At 41.6% G+C, this 17,601-nt stretch overlaps 1 protein-coding gene across 3 annotated transcripts in view; it reads right to left on the reverse strand.

Annotated features, from left to right (window-relative positions):
• znf438 (zinc finger protein 438) overlaps positions 1 to 7,594 on the reverse strand; it is a 62,420-nt gene extending 54,826 nt beyond the window's left edge. For 2 of the 3 annotated variants that reach the window (XM_084048972.1, XM_084048970.1), the window contains exon 1: positions 6,079 to 6,194. The gene's annotated coding sequence lies outside the window, so the exon portion shown is untranslated. Of the gene's footprint in view, positions 1 to 6,078; positions 6,195 to 7,488 lie in introns of those variants that run through there. The other variant, XM_084048971.1, reaches the window with a different exon arrangement.
• Between the last annotated feature and the right edge of the window lie 10,007 nt (positions 7,595 to 17,601).

A 17,601-nucleotide genomic window follows, 5' to 3' on the forward strand; every position in this document is an offset into this window, starting at 1 on the left:
TATGGTCTGCATTCATTATTCAGACTTTAGATGCACTTTCCTTGTTCTTCTCCTTTCTACTCTCTTCTGCAGCACTAAATAACTACTGCTCGCGATTCATCCGGAAGGCTTTCTTTGTTCAAGAAATTACAATGTCAAGCCAAAGTGTCAACCTTGACATTTTCATCAACTGAGCAAAAACATAAAATAATAATAATGGATATACAATATATAAAGTAACAACATACAGTATATGGACCAATTCCACATCAGTTTGTCATTATTTCATCCCAAGACAAAACAACATGAGCACTATGTCTCCTCATTCATCACTGAACTGAGCCCAGATGCTTAAAGGTACTGGAGTGGTGAATTGCATTTTGATCTTGTTGTATAATGCTTGGCATGGCCTATATTAGGTCTAAGTAGGCTACACCTTGGAGCAATATTTCACTTAGAGAATTTAATTGGTAGCCTACATAGTGCATATCATTATGCTCGGTCGCACCATTTCCACCATGCAAACCAGTTCATGCAAAACCACACGGTTAACGATATCATCAGAGCTACAGCTGGTCTGCCCAATGTCTTCTTTTGCCATTATCAATAGCTTAGGCCAGTGTTTCACAAACATAGGACCCGTTTTTATGGATCGCAATACAGTTCATAATTCTTCATGTAATTTTGGGTCCCTCAGTCCCAGCCAAATTCCTCTTCTGGGTCTCGAGCTGAAAAACGTCTGGTACCCCCTGGTTTAGGCTATCATTTCCCAAAGCAAAATGCAAAAGAATGGGATCGGGACTGGAGGTAGGGCAACGTGTGGCGTCTACATATAAGAATGTGTGGCGTGTGTGACGGGGGGATATGATCTTGACAGGGGGATATGATCTTGGGCTATGATTGAGCGGAAATGTTAAGCAAGCATCCAAGCTTCCTCTGCCCCCTTCCGCTCTCCTCATACAGCCACATGTGAAACCACACTGGAGTTGCTTGCTGGCCAATGTAAACTCCCCGAGTCTTACAAATGGCATGTGTTTACATTAAATGCCTGGTTTACGTCCCCGAGTTCTTCTTATTAAGCTTCCAATGTTAAATACACTCTCGTGAAACCAAACGCTGGGTTAATAATCAACGCACATGACGTTGCCTTGAGTTTGATCAAAGTAACCGGCACATTTTCAAGTGTGTGCCACAAGCTCGTGCTCCATCAGAGACAAATCTAGTCTTCTATGTGGAGTGAAGTCATTGACTCTGGGTCTGATGCTGTGTTCACACTAGTGGAAACTGGCAACAACGCATTAGGATACAAGTCATTTTCAATGGAAGCTAGCAATATGAACCTACAAAGTGACAACAGACAGTTTCTTTGTGATAATTTAACTTCCGAGTCCTTAGCAGTAGTGTTCAGGGTTAAATTAACAGTGGGATTTTACTGTGTACTCTGACAAACAGGAGTGAAACCATTCGGCTAATTGGGTATTCAATTGACAGAAAATGACTACAAATAATCAGGCGTGTGTAGTATTATGTAAAAATGTATAACGTGCTAGTATTTACAACTTGCCTCTATAAATTATATTGTTCGCTGTTGTTGGGCAGAAAGCTTGTATTTGTATTTTCATATTTCTAACTTTTTTCCCCCCGTAAATGAATGCCCTACTATTCAAAAACAGTCAATCTACATGTTCACAATGTGTCGCATCACAACGCATTGAGAGCGTGTAATAATAATAATAATACTAGCTTGAACTTATTTATAATAGAGCCTTTCATGAACCCAAGGACGCTTTATATCAAAACTTTGCCATGTGTAGATCTTCTAATTTAGAAGAAGCCTGTCTGTGTTTTTTATAAATATTTAACAAGAGCTTGTGACTAAATAATAACTACATTTGATCCATTGAACACACAGCTTTGTTTTTTGCATTTCCTGAAAAATAACTATTTTGAACATACAAGGTTTCTGCCTGACAGCGGCGATATGCAAGTTAGTTCTGCTGTTCTGATGTAACACTAGGCCGCATCTGTTTGTTATTGGGCAAAAATGAATTATACTGGCTTTTTCAAATCTACTTACTTTGATCAAATTTGTTTTAATTAAAACATTTCATGACAATGAACCTAAAACTCATAATAAGCTTGCAACTAAAAATACCTCAATGGGCCGATTGAACTTAATTTGTAGAGCGCGTTTCACGAAACTGATTACAAAGTCCTTCAAAATTAGAGTCAAAAACGTAAAACACAAAGAAAGGGTTAAAAAACTAAAAAGAAAGAAGCAAAACACCACATCAGCATTTTTAGTACAGTCAAAAATCTTTATGATACACCTTCCAGATATGCTGCAAGACTGCACATCGGTCAGTTGGAATTAAACTAACAGGCAAAAAGTTCAGAGGAACAGCGCTTTTAGACTGCAAGCAAAATACTCACTGGAAGCTGAACCCTGGCTGAAAAATATTGATTAAGTGCCATTTCAGCTGCATCAACAGCACTAAAACTGAGCAACTTAATAGACCTCCACACAAACCGTTTAAGCTAACACTCCGCACCACCAACCATCATAGAACACTACAGCACATGGCATTATACAGTAGCTTCCCATCAAACTCTACATTTTGTCCAATTATTAGTCAAACTAATGTGTTCCTTTCTTTTTGACTTCTCAAAAGTGACAAAAGCTGGGTTGCTCCAGATAGCAATAAATTGTGGAGTCTGGAAAGGGGAAACCAAGCGCACTCCGCAACCACAGAAAGACTTTCTCAGATTCTCTGAGATGGCTCAGGCTGGAGGGGAATTTTCTTCCTCACTTTCCGACTGCACCTATCTGAACTTTAGACAATCACATTTATCCCCTGCCAAACCCTTACTGATTTTATTGGCCAAGTGCATTTGTGCATACAAGGAATTTGGTTTAGCAAGTTGAGCACAAGGACACATTAACATACAACAAAAGAATTTTAGAAAGCAGAGGGAAAGCTTTTGTTTTTTTTAAATGAGGTGAAGGCTCTTCAGGCTGTTACACTGTTAGACAAGGCTCTCCTGTGTAAGATTAAAGGCTGGGAAATGTTCCTCAAGGTAAGTTCATTTCATATTTATCACATTGATCAGTCCAGTAGGAGCACTGATCAAAAGGCACTTTGCAAATTATAATTTGACCATCCTTATTTTTTATCTCCAAGGAAATGGAAAACACCTCAAATCTTGTTTTAAATGTGAGGGGAGGAAATAAATAAAATAATTGTAGGAAAAGAAATTAAACTGGATATTTACTTGTGACCCCGTAAAAACAGGTCCCCAATCCAAAAAGGGTCACGACCCAATGTTTGGGAAACATTGTTCAATGACTTTATGGGTGGAAGAGGAACTGTTGTGATTGGTCAGAGCACTCATCTTTAAAAGCCAAGGTGCAGTTAATCTGAACTCACACCTTTCAAATATTGGTGAATACAGAAGAAATGACTACACTGTCCTCTACTGCAGATTCACTAAAGTACTGCTCTCAAATATTGGTGAATGAAAATGTTTTGCAACAAATAGGGCTGAACAAAACTGCAATATTGAATCGCACAACTGCAATATTTCCAAATCTGCATCTGGATTGGAATTTACAGTAGTTCATAATTCTGAGGTGGCAATTAATTGAATAAGTGTTCAAGTTCTGAAAAATGTATGACCAAATTAAAAACTTTAAATTAATCGGATTAAATCGCAACAGCAAAAGTCTATAACATTATATGTAATCAGACCACAAGGAAAAACACTAGTGTGTCTTCCTGATTCTCTCTACCATATACCATGGCAGCACAGTCTGAACAGCATCTCAATGACAACATAATGAGCAGGGATGCGGTGTGGTTGACTGGAGTGATAAGCACATGTAAATATTTAGTAGTAGGAGTCTAGGAGATAGGAAAATGTGGTCTCCATGCTCATGATCACCAAACTAATTAGCGTCATCTGATTTGGAGAAAGCTCACACACTGTATAGTGTGTAAAGCAATCAAGGAGGCATTGAATCCAAGAATAAAAGGCTCAACCCCAGTTAAAAGTTCAGAAATTGCACTACTTTTACAGTAACACTAAAGGCTTTTGAGTTATTATAGCACAATATTAGTCATGGCTCGTAGTAAAGCCTCAGATAACTAAGCATTCTAAAGCTAAATCAGATCACATTCATGAGAATACTGGTGAGTGGTGATATCTACATTGTGGTTATTTACATAAACTGACTGTCAGTTAGTGACTGTCAGTCAGTTTATATAAATGACGGACTATATACAATGTGTCAAATAAGACAAATGTTAGATCAATCAAGTCAATACTTCATAACTTGCCCTCTATGATCAGTGTTGCCATGTCTGCTTATTATAAGTAAGTGACTTTCTGTAGAGTCGCTTGTAAATATTGGTAGTTGCGGGTTGCTGTGTTTTGGGCTTGTTTCTAAAGTGCATTTGCTTATTTGGGCTTGCTGACTAATGTCGTTTAAACCAGTGGTTCTCAAACAATTTCATGTCAAGAACCCCCAGGCTACAGACCCCCCATCTGAAAATAATGTTGTGCCAGGAACCCCCCATACAAGCTTTGTGTTAAAATGTTTCAAAGATATTCCAAATATTTATATCTATAGTTCTGAAAATAGCAAATCTACAAGCTCACAACATGTCACTTTGTGAGCTTGTAGATCAGCTATTTTCAAATGGCCGATGGGTTCAAGTGGTTGGGCTTGTTTTCGTAGACCTGGACACCTATTTCTCTTACAAAATCCGGCAACACTTGTCTAGTGTCTATGAGCATAATACCACACCTGCACAGGTGCAACACAGATAATGTGCCAAGCAGTACATTAAAACAATTTATGACTCCAAAAATAAGAAAGCTGCGAGAACTGTCCTTTTGTGTTCATGTTTTCAATGTTTTCTGTTAGTAAATCTGGCTCTGATGTTGTTCTATTGATGTATTAATAACTTCTTTGTTTGTGTTTGATTTGTGTTGTGTTGTATTGTATTGTATGTCATGATTGTTATAAATAAAGTTTTTTTTTTTTTTTAAAGAAAAAAACAACAAAGATAATGTCCAAAGTCATCTATTTTTAGAACAAAGTGACAAAAGTTAATAAAAGTGCTCAATGCATTAACTGTTTGTAGTTTCCACGTATTATTAAAGCATATTATTACATAATAACACTGGCAGTATTGTATGTAATGAAGTCACTTCACTGCGGGGAATCCTCTAGTGTGATGGATGATGACGTATTTCAAGCTTTACAATGCATAGCTCCAAGGGATAACCGGAAAACTCGCCCAAAACACAGTCGCCCCCATTTTTTTGCATGGTCGCCACCAGCGGTGTACTCTTATATTCGTTTTACTGAGGTTAAGGTTAGGAGTAACTCATTGATGTTAGTTTTAGGCATTATAGTATCACTGACGTTACGTTTAGGAATAAGGTTAGGTTTAGGCATAGTTTCACTGAGGTTACGTTTAGCAATAAAGTTAGTTTTAGACATAATTTCACTGAGGATACTTTGAGGAATAAAGTTAGGTTTAGGCATAGTTTCACTGAGGTTACGTTTAGGAAATAAAGTCAGTTTTGAGCATAGTTTCACTGAGGTTACGTTTAGGAATAAAGTTAGTTTTAGGCATAGTTTACTGAAGTTACGTTTAGGAATAAAGTACATTTTTGGCATAGTTTCACTGAGGCTACGTTAGGAATACCATGGTGGCGACCTTTCCGAGGTCGCCGGATTTGGCTCGGGGCGTGCATGTTTTGGGGCGAGCGTTCTTGTATTCCTGCAGGGTACTGCATTTGACGTAACGCGATATACATGCATTGACACTTACTAAATCTACGGTTCATTGCGGTTACATAGTCCACACAACCAACGTGCACGTTGGTTGTATGTTCTATGTAAGCGCAATAAATAGTTATTTGCGCTAAGGTGCCGGCGCTCATACAGTAAACACAGGCCGAGGAGCCTCCAGACAAGTCCTTCCTTATTACTAACTGGGTGACAACACTGCAAACGAGCCCCATTTTGTGTCGTATTTTCATAAGGGACAAATGCAGCATATCGACGAACTGTAAAGCGGTTCTCACCTGTACGCCCGGTAGCTTGGAGAGCTCGTCTTTAGGTCGCACACAGGCTCATTTCTTTGCAAATATCGTGTTAATCGGTCGATCTTCATAACTGTTTCTCTGCGGCCATGTTTTTTGAGCCGATACCAACCAACTTGGCGGACGCGGGGGAGAAACATAACGAGCGTACTTTTCATAGATCGCATTTTCACTGGATTTGTGCAGGAGAGCAAATGTTAAAAACAATCCTACGCGGTTTCCACTTTGTGTTATGAACTATTGTTTCCTATTTATGGTGAAATAAACGTTTCCAAGTGACTACTTTGCCCTAAACCCCCCGTTTTAGGCAAAGTGGTACGGCTCGTGATGTTCCAGTTCATCTCCGCAGATGTAGCCAATGAGCGTGTGAGAAATGTAACGTTGTCACAAGGGATATCTGTCACACTGTCACATTAGTACATGTCTATGGTACATGTACACCAGTGGTCTTCAACGTTTTTCAGGCCAAGGACCCCTTAGCTGAGAGAGAGATGAAGCAGGGACCCCCACTACTGCTGTATAAAATTGTGTTGTCGATTTAACTTTTTCATAGATTTCATAGACTTGTTTGACAACACTATCATTGTGTAGTGCTGTGTTGGATGTTTCAGTAATGTATTAACCAAACCCCCCCCCCCCCAAAAAAACATCTTTGCTGAAAATAGCCGATCTACAAGCTCACAACGCCTTGCAGTGCGAGGCATTGTGAGCTTGTAGATCTGCTAGTTTCGGCTAATGTTCCCCTCACATACACTGTACTAATATTAAATATGAATGGATTTAAATAATATTTCTATTGTGGTAAAAAATGATAGTCTTGATCCAAGGCTAGATCTTGCCTATACTGAAACTTAGAAGACACTTAGGTTTTAGGGTTTAGGGAATATTATTATTATAATCATTATTATTATTATTATTATTATTATATTATTGATAATAATAATGTCTTTTTTTTTAATAATTAATTTAATTCAATTTAAAAATATATATATATTTTGTGCTTTCTGATTCTGATTCTGATTTAATTACTGTGTTTACACGTACAGTGACGTACTTTTAGTGCTCATCTAATGGACCTACAGAACCCTACCATTTTTAGGAGTGGTTGAGGATCGAGTTTCAGGATGAATTCATTTATTATTACACGCACACAAATTTGTGCACAAACACTCACACTCTCACTAAACACTCACTCACACACACACACACACACACACACACACACACACACACACACACACACACACACACACACACACACACACACACACAGACAGACATGCACACGTGCACGCACGCACGCACGCACGCACGCACGCACGCACGCACGCACGCACACACACACACACACACACACACACACACACAATTGTAACCTTCTTAACTACCTACCTTTTACACTGGGGTCTTGGTGCAGTGAAGCATGGTGTTAGTTTTGCAGTTTGAGTCACCTGAGGCTACACATGTCCTGTTCTATCAACCACTGTCATAGGCCACAGTCTATAGTCCCTGGCAGGTGGCCTTGCTCCCCGCAGAGTGTGTGTGTGTGTGTGTGTGTGTGTGTGTGTGTGTGTGTGTGTGTGTGTGTGTGTGTGTGTGTGTGTGTGTGTGTGTGTGTGTGTGTGTGTGTGTGTGTGTGTGTGTGTGTGTGTGTGTGTGTGTGTGTGTGTGACGTGCGTGAGAGAGAGAGAGAGAGCGAGACAGACAGACAGACAGACAAGAGACAGACAAGAGAAAAGAAATAGAGGGAGAGAGAGAGAGTCACAGAGAGAAACAGACTTCATTCACTTAGGGAATTTTCTCTCATTAGGTTCTCTCTGTCAGTGAAACAGCAACACAACAGATCATTTGAAAACAAATAAATGCAATCAGGAACTTAGCTACAGGTGTTGTGACAACTGCTCTGCTGAAAGGTTCTGTTTCATGCTGATAGCACTCCACAAGTAATATCAATATTTCTCATCTCTAAAAACAGGATATGAAAGAGAGCCGACTGTTTCTGTGCACGCCTTGATGAAACACTGACTGAGGTATCAGTCATAAATATTACTTGTTTATGACTGAAACACCTGATGAAAGTCACACTCTAATGCTTTTGCAGAACCCGAGGGTATCGATCATTAGCATTTCTGGCTTATGACTGATTCATCTCACGAAATGCTCAGGTAGCACTCTATAAATAATCTATTGTTTACGTCCAAAGGATTAGCATGTATACATGACTGTATACCTACAGTATACAGTCCCCACATACTAGGCTGGGTCCAAGATCCGTTCTTTCTTTTTTTTTTACCATGAAAGAAGTAGTTGTGGCATTTCTACTTCAAATCAATACAAGGCTCAGGGCTAAATAGAATTAAGAATTGCTTCAGGATAATGACAGTATCGATCAGTGTTCTGCTCACTAAACCATTTCAACTGGTGGCAGGTTCATTCTCATCTGTGAAGGTATACAAAGAGGGAGACTGGAGCAGGTTGGACTATCAAGGCAATCCTCTCTTGCATCTCGCTTGCAGTGGAACTACAAAACCCCTCACTTTACTTTACTTTACTTTCTTTGTAAGTGAAGATGTTTTTTCAGCAATATAAGTTATGACTTAATGGTTGGAAACAGGAAAATACGCTCTCAGTGTCGCTTTTAGGCTCAAGAGAATGTCAGACATTGCTGCTGTGCAGCCCACCCACTCTTATAAACCCAGCAATCAGGAGCTCACGGAAAGGTTATATGGACCAATTTATTCTCTCCTATGGTATGTACCTGCATTTCTGCAGAGCCAAATGTCCTCAGTCAGCTCAGGAATGACATGTCATGAGTTACAGGTCAGCATGAATAACAGCTGCATGGACCTGGCCTTGCCACCCTGGACAAAGTGTGAAGAATACTTAATTTACACTCCACCATACGACAGAGTATAAATCAGGCTTACTACAATATACGAACAATAAAAGTTGTCGAGCACCTCCAAATACTGTTTAAAGCGAGTGCTGGACCAAGAGAAGACAAGAAAGAAGGTCCACGTACTCCATGCACTATAGCTCCCTTAAGTGCAATTATTATCGCACTTGGAACTCGGAAGTGCTTGGAAGTGTCAATTAATAACCCTACAATATAACATAATCATAGAGGAAGAAACCATTGTGGAGGAAATGTGGTATTTCAGTGTGTTATCACCCAGTTCGTCTAATCTCTGTAAATGTCAAAACAATTTCAAAGATACTGTAGCAATCTTTGTCTTTTCTATATAGTGTGAAGATTTCCTATTGACAATTCACTCCATAGATATAATTAATTTGCTTTGCTCATTATAGGAGACAATGAGGTGTCTTGATAATTGGAGGTGACATGCTTTGATCTTAAATATTCATATCTTTGTTAGCCTCATTATGTATGTGTCCACTGTCAAGTTGAACACTCCTGCTTCTGTGAGGCACGTTTCAAGCGTACCTTTTTGCCATTGGCGTTGAATACATTACCTCCCTATTACAGGCATGGCTGGCATGGACTACATTCATATGCAACCTTATGGAAATATGAAATGAATAGAATGTACACCTCATTGGATACACTGAATAACCATGAACCTCTCTTCTTCACGATTCCCTAATGTTGAAGGACTGTTTGATTGTTGTTTTGCCTTTTTAAAGGTTAATTTTTGTGTGTTTCTGCTTTATTAGAAAGCACAGCAGAGAGAGTGTTGTTTAACTCTGACAATGCAAAGGGGGCCCTTATAGGTCTATTTTACAGGCAATCCTTGAGGGGACCATTTTTATACACCGACCTGAGTTCAACTGAAAGTCAAGGTTTTGCTGTGAAGCAGGGGGGTGGAGAAAGGGGCTGACATGCAACTCGGGTCAAGAGATGGATTTGAACCCAGGATGTTGCCAAATGTGGTACATCGTATTAAATGGTTGTCACTTTTGACTCATTTCCTGGGTTACCCATTGCCTAACTTTAAGATTGTATTTCCTTTGTACAAATAGAGACTCTTCAGTGAGTTCTCTGTGGCTTTACATTTAATTGTAAACCTCTTATTGAGACACAGTGATATTATGAGTTGTTATTATGAACCATGAACAGATGGTCGGGATGTCAAGGTGTAATTTGCCTGGCATTATGAAAGTCACAGCCCACTGTGTGTGGCCTTGTAGTAATGATAGTATCCAGCACATTAAGTACAGGATATTTCCAAAGGGGCTGTGTTGCACAACTGATCCAGGAGCAAGGGGAGAAGGGAAAAGATGGGGAGAGAGAGAGAGAGCGAGAGAGAGAGAGAGAGAGAGAGAGAGAGAGAGAGAGAGAGAGAGAGAGAGAGAGAGAGAGAGAGAGAGAGAGAGAGAGAGAGAAACAAAGAGAGAGAAACAGACAGAGACATCTGGAACCTGAAGGGACAAACAAATGAGATGTAGCCTTTCATTTCTTACTGGATTATCTGGAGGATGTGTTTGGAGTGTGCATGCAACCATGTTGTGTGTGTGTGCGTGCGTGCGTGCATGCATGCATATGCATGTGTGCGTGCGTGTGTGTGTGTGTGTGTGTGCGAGCGTGTGTGCGTGCGTGCATGCGTGCGTGCGTGCATGCGTGTGTGTGTGCGTGCGTGCGTGTGTGCGTGCGTGCGTGTGTGCGTGTGTGTGTGTGTGTGTGTGTTTGTGTGTGTGTGTCTGTGTGTGTGTGTGTGTGTGTGTGTGTGTGTGTGTGTGTGTGTGTGTGTGTGTGTGTGTGTGTGTGTGTGTGTGTGTGTGTGAGACTGCACACGTGTGTCAGAGATTTCTTACATGCCTATAATCTCCCTCTGGCTTTGTTGTTCTCTGGATTCCTTCTCCTGTACGAGAGTCGAGTCTCGGAGCCAAGACGCCCTCGCCCTCTCCAGAGTTGTAAAACCCCAAAAATGAAACACTTGGCTATCTCATTTGAGGTCCATCCAGATGTTACATTGGGTTTTGACGAGTGACAGTCTGCATGTGTTTGCAGGAGGGACCTTTGGCGTTCTGTTGGGCTTCACACCTCTGAGGTGAACGCTCAGGAGGTCAGCACAGTTTTACAGTTACACCTACAGAACACATGTGGAGGAATATGCACATCCACAACATGCATGCATATTATGTGAACACCTATGTGAATACTCAGACACACAGACACAACACCCATACACATGCTTGATGGGTTAACCACTTTAACCCTATATACTATATATATTTTTAATTATTTATATAGTGGAGTTTGACATGAAACAGGGAGAGAGAGATGGGGAGAGACATGCAGCAGATTGTTGCATGCAGATTGTTGGGAACGGGACTCGAACCCACGATGCGCTGTCAGGCTACATTAGAGCCTAACTGCCCGAATTGCTAGGCCAGCGGACCGGGCCCCTATATACTTTATTGACTGGAGTCCCAAAGGGGTATATACTAATACTAGGTCCCCTCCTATTCTCAAACAGATATAAAAAAATAGCTCCAATGTGGATATCGGACTTCGTGTCACCGGCCTGTGTCATCTATGACGCCAGTCATCTGACATATCTATGACATACAATTTTGGGAAAGGTTTCAGCCTGATCTGAGCCCCACTGACACTGACATTTCAATTATGAAATGAAAGTTAAATATTTCAAAAAGTATAAAACATATTTGGAAAGAAATGAGTGTCATACTTATGTGGCCTACTGGCAGTGTGTACAAGACATTTGCCAAATTTGCAGCTGATCTATCCAGCGGTATAAAAAAAAAGATGAAAAATAGAGACAGACAGACACTTCCAGAGTCTATAAGAGGGTTTGTGTGTCTGTAAGGGTTTGGACCCTTACAGGTCTGTAACTCTGAGATTGTACAAATGGAATCAAATGGACCCTCACGGGTCCTGTGTTAAATGAACACTATGGATTTTACAGGGGGGAACCAGTGTTCTATAGCTCGCCTCTGAGAAGCCATGCCATAAAAAAAGAAAACCTTCCACATGGGGTTACTTAATGTATCCACTGCAGAACCTGTTTCCCCTTCCTGACCCCCTCGTTCTGAACACTTAAGGAGGACTATCTCCCCGCATGTTTATTTCCAAAGCCTAACAGAGTGTTATGTTATTATTGCAGTCATTTCCTGTGCTGGAATTTAATTTCGGAGCTCCCGTTCCCCTCCTAAAGCTGAGCAACAGCCCATCACCCTTTCAGCACCTCTCCCTGGGTCTTGTAAAGGTGCGGGTGGTCAAGGTTGGACCCTGAAGTGAGCTGCGTGGACTCTTGAGCTGTGAAATTGCATTAAATCCGCCATGGCGAGGCCCATGGCGATTCTGCGCTTAATGAAAACTGCTTGACAGGGACGGCTGCTTGGAGCAGCAGAGACAAGCTGTTTGACAACCACGGCTTAACCACACGAGCCCTATTCTATACTTCATTGTACGACAGTGTCACACTGCGGTAAAATAGCAGATCAAGCTAGTTGTGAGCTTGTAGATCTGCTATTTTTTGCTATTTATCACATGGCCAAAAGGGACGTCAGGTTGAAAGAGGCTGGGTAAAGGGACACCAAAGTGATTGGCTGGCTTCTACGATGTACAATATTATGATGAGATGTTCCACTTATTGCATCCAAAGGAAAATGTTCTGTGTGTGCGTACGTGTGGGAGTAGGGGAGCAGCAGGTTCTCACATCACACTCTGTATTAAGATTCACACTCTTAGCAAACACGCAGGCAGACAAGCACATAGTTATTGCTAAAATAAAGAATGGGGATTATAAGGTGCATTACAAGCCTACTCAGTGATTGCTTTCATTATCAAATATAGGTATTTTTATGCTAATAGTCATAAATTGTTCTAGGTCAGGATGACTGTATTTGTTAGTCACCATGTTAGTCATGTTTGATCCAACCCAATTTAACCGGTTAAACTCTATTTTATACTTTCATATTATTGAAAATAGCCAATCTACATGCTCGCGAGCATTTAAAAAAGAATGTGTGCACATTTTAAAAATTACATTTTTTAAAGTGTTTGTCTATAATGTCATGCCCAGAATAGGGACCCCAAGTTGAAATTGGTTAACACTTGATGGGATTGTGGAAGAGAACCAGAGAGGATGGATTTTCCTGGGAATGAATGACTGGCATCATATTCCACCAATTCTAACCTCTACGTCAAGGTCTACAGTATATAGGCCTACCATCTACCAGGTGAACAGACTGGGCTATTAAGGTGATCAATTGAGTTGATCAAAAACAACCTTCATTGTCATTATTGTTTGATGTGCATCAAACGTTTCTCCTCAGATAGACAGAATTATACCTTTATTACTCATATTGATCACTAAAACCCTGATTAACTTTGTTGACTGGCACTGGGGTCCCCCAGGTCTGCTATTTTCACAGAATGTTCACCTATTTTCACCAAATACGTATGGTAAGTGACCCTTGATCTTATTCAGAGACTTCCTTCCTTTAGGTGGGATGTACTTGAAATGTTAATTTGGACCCTAACCCTTAGATAGTGTCTAAATGGACCATTACATGTTCTATTCTTTTGATTGCTCATTAAACCATTTGGTGAGATGCAACCACCAATATAAAATATGGTTTTATCTCTATGGATGCCTGTCAATCAGAAAAATCAATTCATGCAATTTTGTATTTGATGGATTGCACTGGAGGAAGCTATTATGTATCTGCAATTTTGATATTGAATGCTCCTGTGGAAAATCCAATAAACAAAAAAAAATCTATTCATAATGAACAAAACTATGATTATTGCCTCATCTCCCCACTGAATAGGTACCACAACCAACCAGTAGTAGGACATAATTGTGTTTGTTGGGGCGACCAGCCAAGCCGAAGGCACTGCTGCCAGGTATTGAACCTCGGTCTCTGCAGTGGTGGGCAAATATTTTACCTCTACGCCACCCAGAAGGACCCCTAAATGTATATTTAACACATTTAAAATTGTGGGAGCAAGTTGACTTTCTTCATAATTCGGAACCATTTTTATGTTCATGTCGTCGTCGGTAGACTTTGTTTTAACAACTGTCAAACTTGTAAGTAAAGCATTTTTCACCAGCCCGTGGGAAAGCTATGAATCTGGAAAAACCTTTCACAACGATAGACCAACATGTCCATCACATTAGCGCAAGACTGAAGGACAGGGGCATCGGGGTGGCGCAGGGGTAAAGTTCCTGCCCGCCACCGCGGAGACGGCAGGGTTCAATTTTTCCACGGTGCATCCGGCTTGGCCAGGCGCTCCAACGAACACAATTGGCAGTGTTCGAGGGTGGAAAGCCTGTTGTGGAAGGTGCTCTCTGTTGCTGCACTAGTGACTCCTACAGGTTGGTCGGAGTTGCCTGTTCAGCAGGGATTGTGACGCTGACTGTAGTATGACAAAGTAGGGCATTCATTTACAAAAATATATAAAAAGTTGTATTATGGATATATGAGGTTTTTGCCCGACAGTGACTATATCCAACCTGCATCACCTGAGTGTACACCCCCCCCCCCCCCCCCCCCCCTCTCTTTTTACCACAGTAGGGCTACAACTCCATTCACAGGTATTATTTCATCGCGGAGCAATTTCAAATGCAGGGGAAGGATGCCTCCAAAAATAACACCTTGATATACTGAGCCTGACGTCTTTGCAAAACGCATGGCGGCCATTCCAGCAGTCATGACAAATGAGCAGTAAAATGCAACCGGCTGTCCAACAAACACAGTATAAATTCAACCCCGGGGTTTCCAGGGGATAGCTGTCTCCTTTGACAATCACAGAACGGTGGGGAGGACTGGGGGCAAGGTCTCTGGGATATCGCACGCCGCTGGGCCTATATGAATCTCCGAGTAGCCTACATGTCAGTGCACGTGTGTGTGCGTGTGTGAGGATATAAGTTCATGTATGTCTACATTTAAACACAGGCTAGCCAAGATAAGTATGTGTCTTGGACTGCTGGTGAGGCAGGCGGCATTACGATCACCTTCAGGTCAGCAGCCCTCACACAGCCCTCTGGAAAAGCCTCCCAGTGGAATCATGGGAGAGACAGAGGAGTCTCTGTTTGTTTATTTTAGGGTGAGTGTGGGGAGGTGCTGCTGTGGCCTATCATCCTCCTGTCACCCCATGGGACCTGCTATCTAATCTTATACAGATTTTGTCCTAGCAATTGAAGAGAGAGAGAGACAGAGAGAAAAGGGGGGCGATAGAGAGAGACAGTATGAAGTAAAAAATATATATATATTTCAAACAAATGTTTGAACCACTTATGAGCCCTATATTAAAAAAAAAATGCTTATCTACATAACATGTCACATCGCAACACATTGTGAGCATGTAGATCAGCTGCTGTGCTGTATTCTGGAAAGATCTTCAAACATTTTGGCCTATAATGACATTCCCAATAGGGACGCCATGGATTAAAGTTATTAAAACTAACCAAAATTGCCCAAATTTGTGTGAAATTAAATCAATGTCTTTTAATTGACCTCTCTGAACCCTCTCTGTCCTCGTCCCGCTCAAACCGGGGTCATAATGAAGCCACTGTAACAGCACATCTAGGCCACTGTTTTTGCCTTGCGCCAGCATACGAATTTGCCCTTGTACAAAACACAGAGTTTGGCCAGAGAAAATAAATTGCATGTCACATCGCAACATCGTGAGCATGTAGATCAGCTGCTGTGCTGTATTCTGGAAAAATCTTCAAACATTTTGGCCTATAATGACATTCCCAATAGGGACGCCATGGATTAAAGTCATTAAAACTAACCAAAATTGCCCAAATTAAATCACTTAACTTCTGAAGGTACATCGTGTTCCATATAAATTAGTATCCAATCAGTATTTTGGGTCCTGACCTCTTCAGAACCCCATTATCTGAGATGTTTGGGGTGTGGCTCGCTCCAGTTTATCAGCTACTTCCTGTGTAAAAAAGAAAAGAAAAGAAAGAAAAGCCATTGAGGAAGAAGGAAGTGGGTTGAAAGTTCTCCTGCCTGGTGGAGCAAAACTATGTGAGATTGACATCTAGTCCTCAAAACATTGCATTGTTGAGCATATGGGTCTGACATTGCAAATTCAGCAACTGTTCAATACTCATAAAAACTTGTGAGAAATTTCCCTAGGGGTGACTTGACCTCAGCAGACTGATATACTCAACACAGAAGTGGCATGCAAAAACACACAATTATTTGTTATTCATTGTACATACACTCATTAAAAGCAACACAAAATACAAATAAAATGTCACTTTTACCTGCCATAACTTTTAGTGCACTCTGTGGTGTGTGTGCGTGCGTGTGTGTGTGTGTGAGCATGCGCACGCTAGCTCAATAACAGCCTTGACTGCAGCTGAGCGCTGTGCTGAGGGCCATGGTGGTGATAGTGTTGTGTGGGGGTTGGTGGTCTGTGGAAGGAAGGGAGGACCTCACATTTAGCTGCTGTCTCTTGGGAAAGATTAAGCAGTTTAGTCTTTAGTCTGTCTCCCTCTATCACTGCCACTGCCCCCCCTCTCCTCTCCTCTCCTCTCCTCTCCTCTCCTCTCCTCTCCTCTCCTCTCTGTTTGGACATGGGCAGGGTGTACCTTTTCTGTCACTCTCGTTTTGTACTTTCTGTTCCTCTATTTTATTCTCATTTCCCCTGTTGCTTCACTCGCATTTTTTCTTCCCTTTTGTCCATCCTACCTGCTTTTGTTCAATTCGCTATAGATCCAACGTTCTTTCATGTTCTGCAAATTGTTTCTATTCTGCACCCTCTCTCTCTCTCTGCCGTCTCCATCTTTTCCTCTCCGTCTCCCCCCACCCACCCTTCAGCCCCCCACAAACTCACAGCTGAGTCTCTCTTTTCAGCGGAGAGTCCAGATGGCATGGCGTTCGTGGGGGCCATGGATGCACGGAGCAAAACTGGCCCCCACTTTGAATGCAACCCCACACCAGGCCCCCTCCACAGGCCGCGTAGATCCCAAGGCAGGCAAGACAGGCCAAGGCAGGCCAAGGCAGGCAGGGCAGGCTGGCTGGCTGGCCTGGCCCCCTTTGAGCTTATCCCTTAGTCCTGCACCACGAAGCTCACCGCTGCTCACATTAATCTCCTAAACGATCCCAGCCCTAAGAGGATCAATACTCATTTTCAGGGAGCAGCAGGATCCCTTAATGTAGTGGAGGATGGCTTCTTACCCCCCCCCTTAGCATCACCATCCCCACGCTCCTCAACTTCAGCCTCCCTGTAGGAAACGCAAGAGTCAGCCCTTCATTTCATTTCCAGGCCTGCTTTAGTTAAGACAATATCTTTGTTTTATTGCTGATGTCATTATTTAGGGGCATAGGACTGCGCCTTCACCTGTATATCCAGTTAGGGGGATTAGCACTTTGATAGAACCTTTTCAGTGTCTTTATTAGCAGAAGTATTTATTTTAGTGTGAGCTGGCCATTTGTGTGAAATTAAATCAATGTCTTGTAATTGATCTCTCTGAACCCTCTCTGTCCTCGTCCCGCTCAAACCGGGGTCATAATGAAGCCACTGTAACAGCACATCTAGGCCACTGTTTTTGCCTT

Source organism: Gymnoscopelus microlampas (genome assembly GCF_963454915.1).
Source record: "Gymnoscopelus microlampas genome assembly, chromosome: 22".
NCBI lineage: Eukaryota > Metazoa > Chordata > Actinopteri > Myctophiformes > Myctophidae > Gymnoscopelus > Gymnoscopelus microlampas.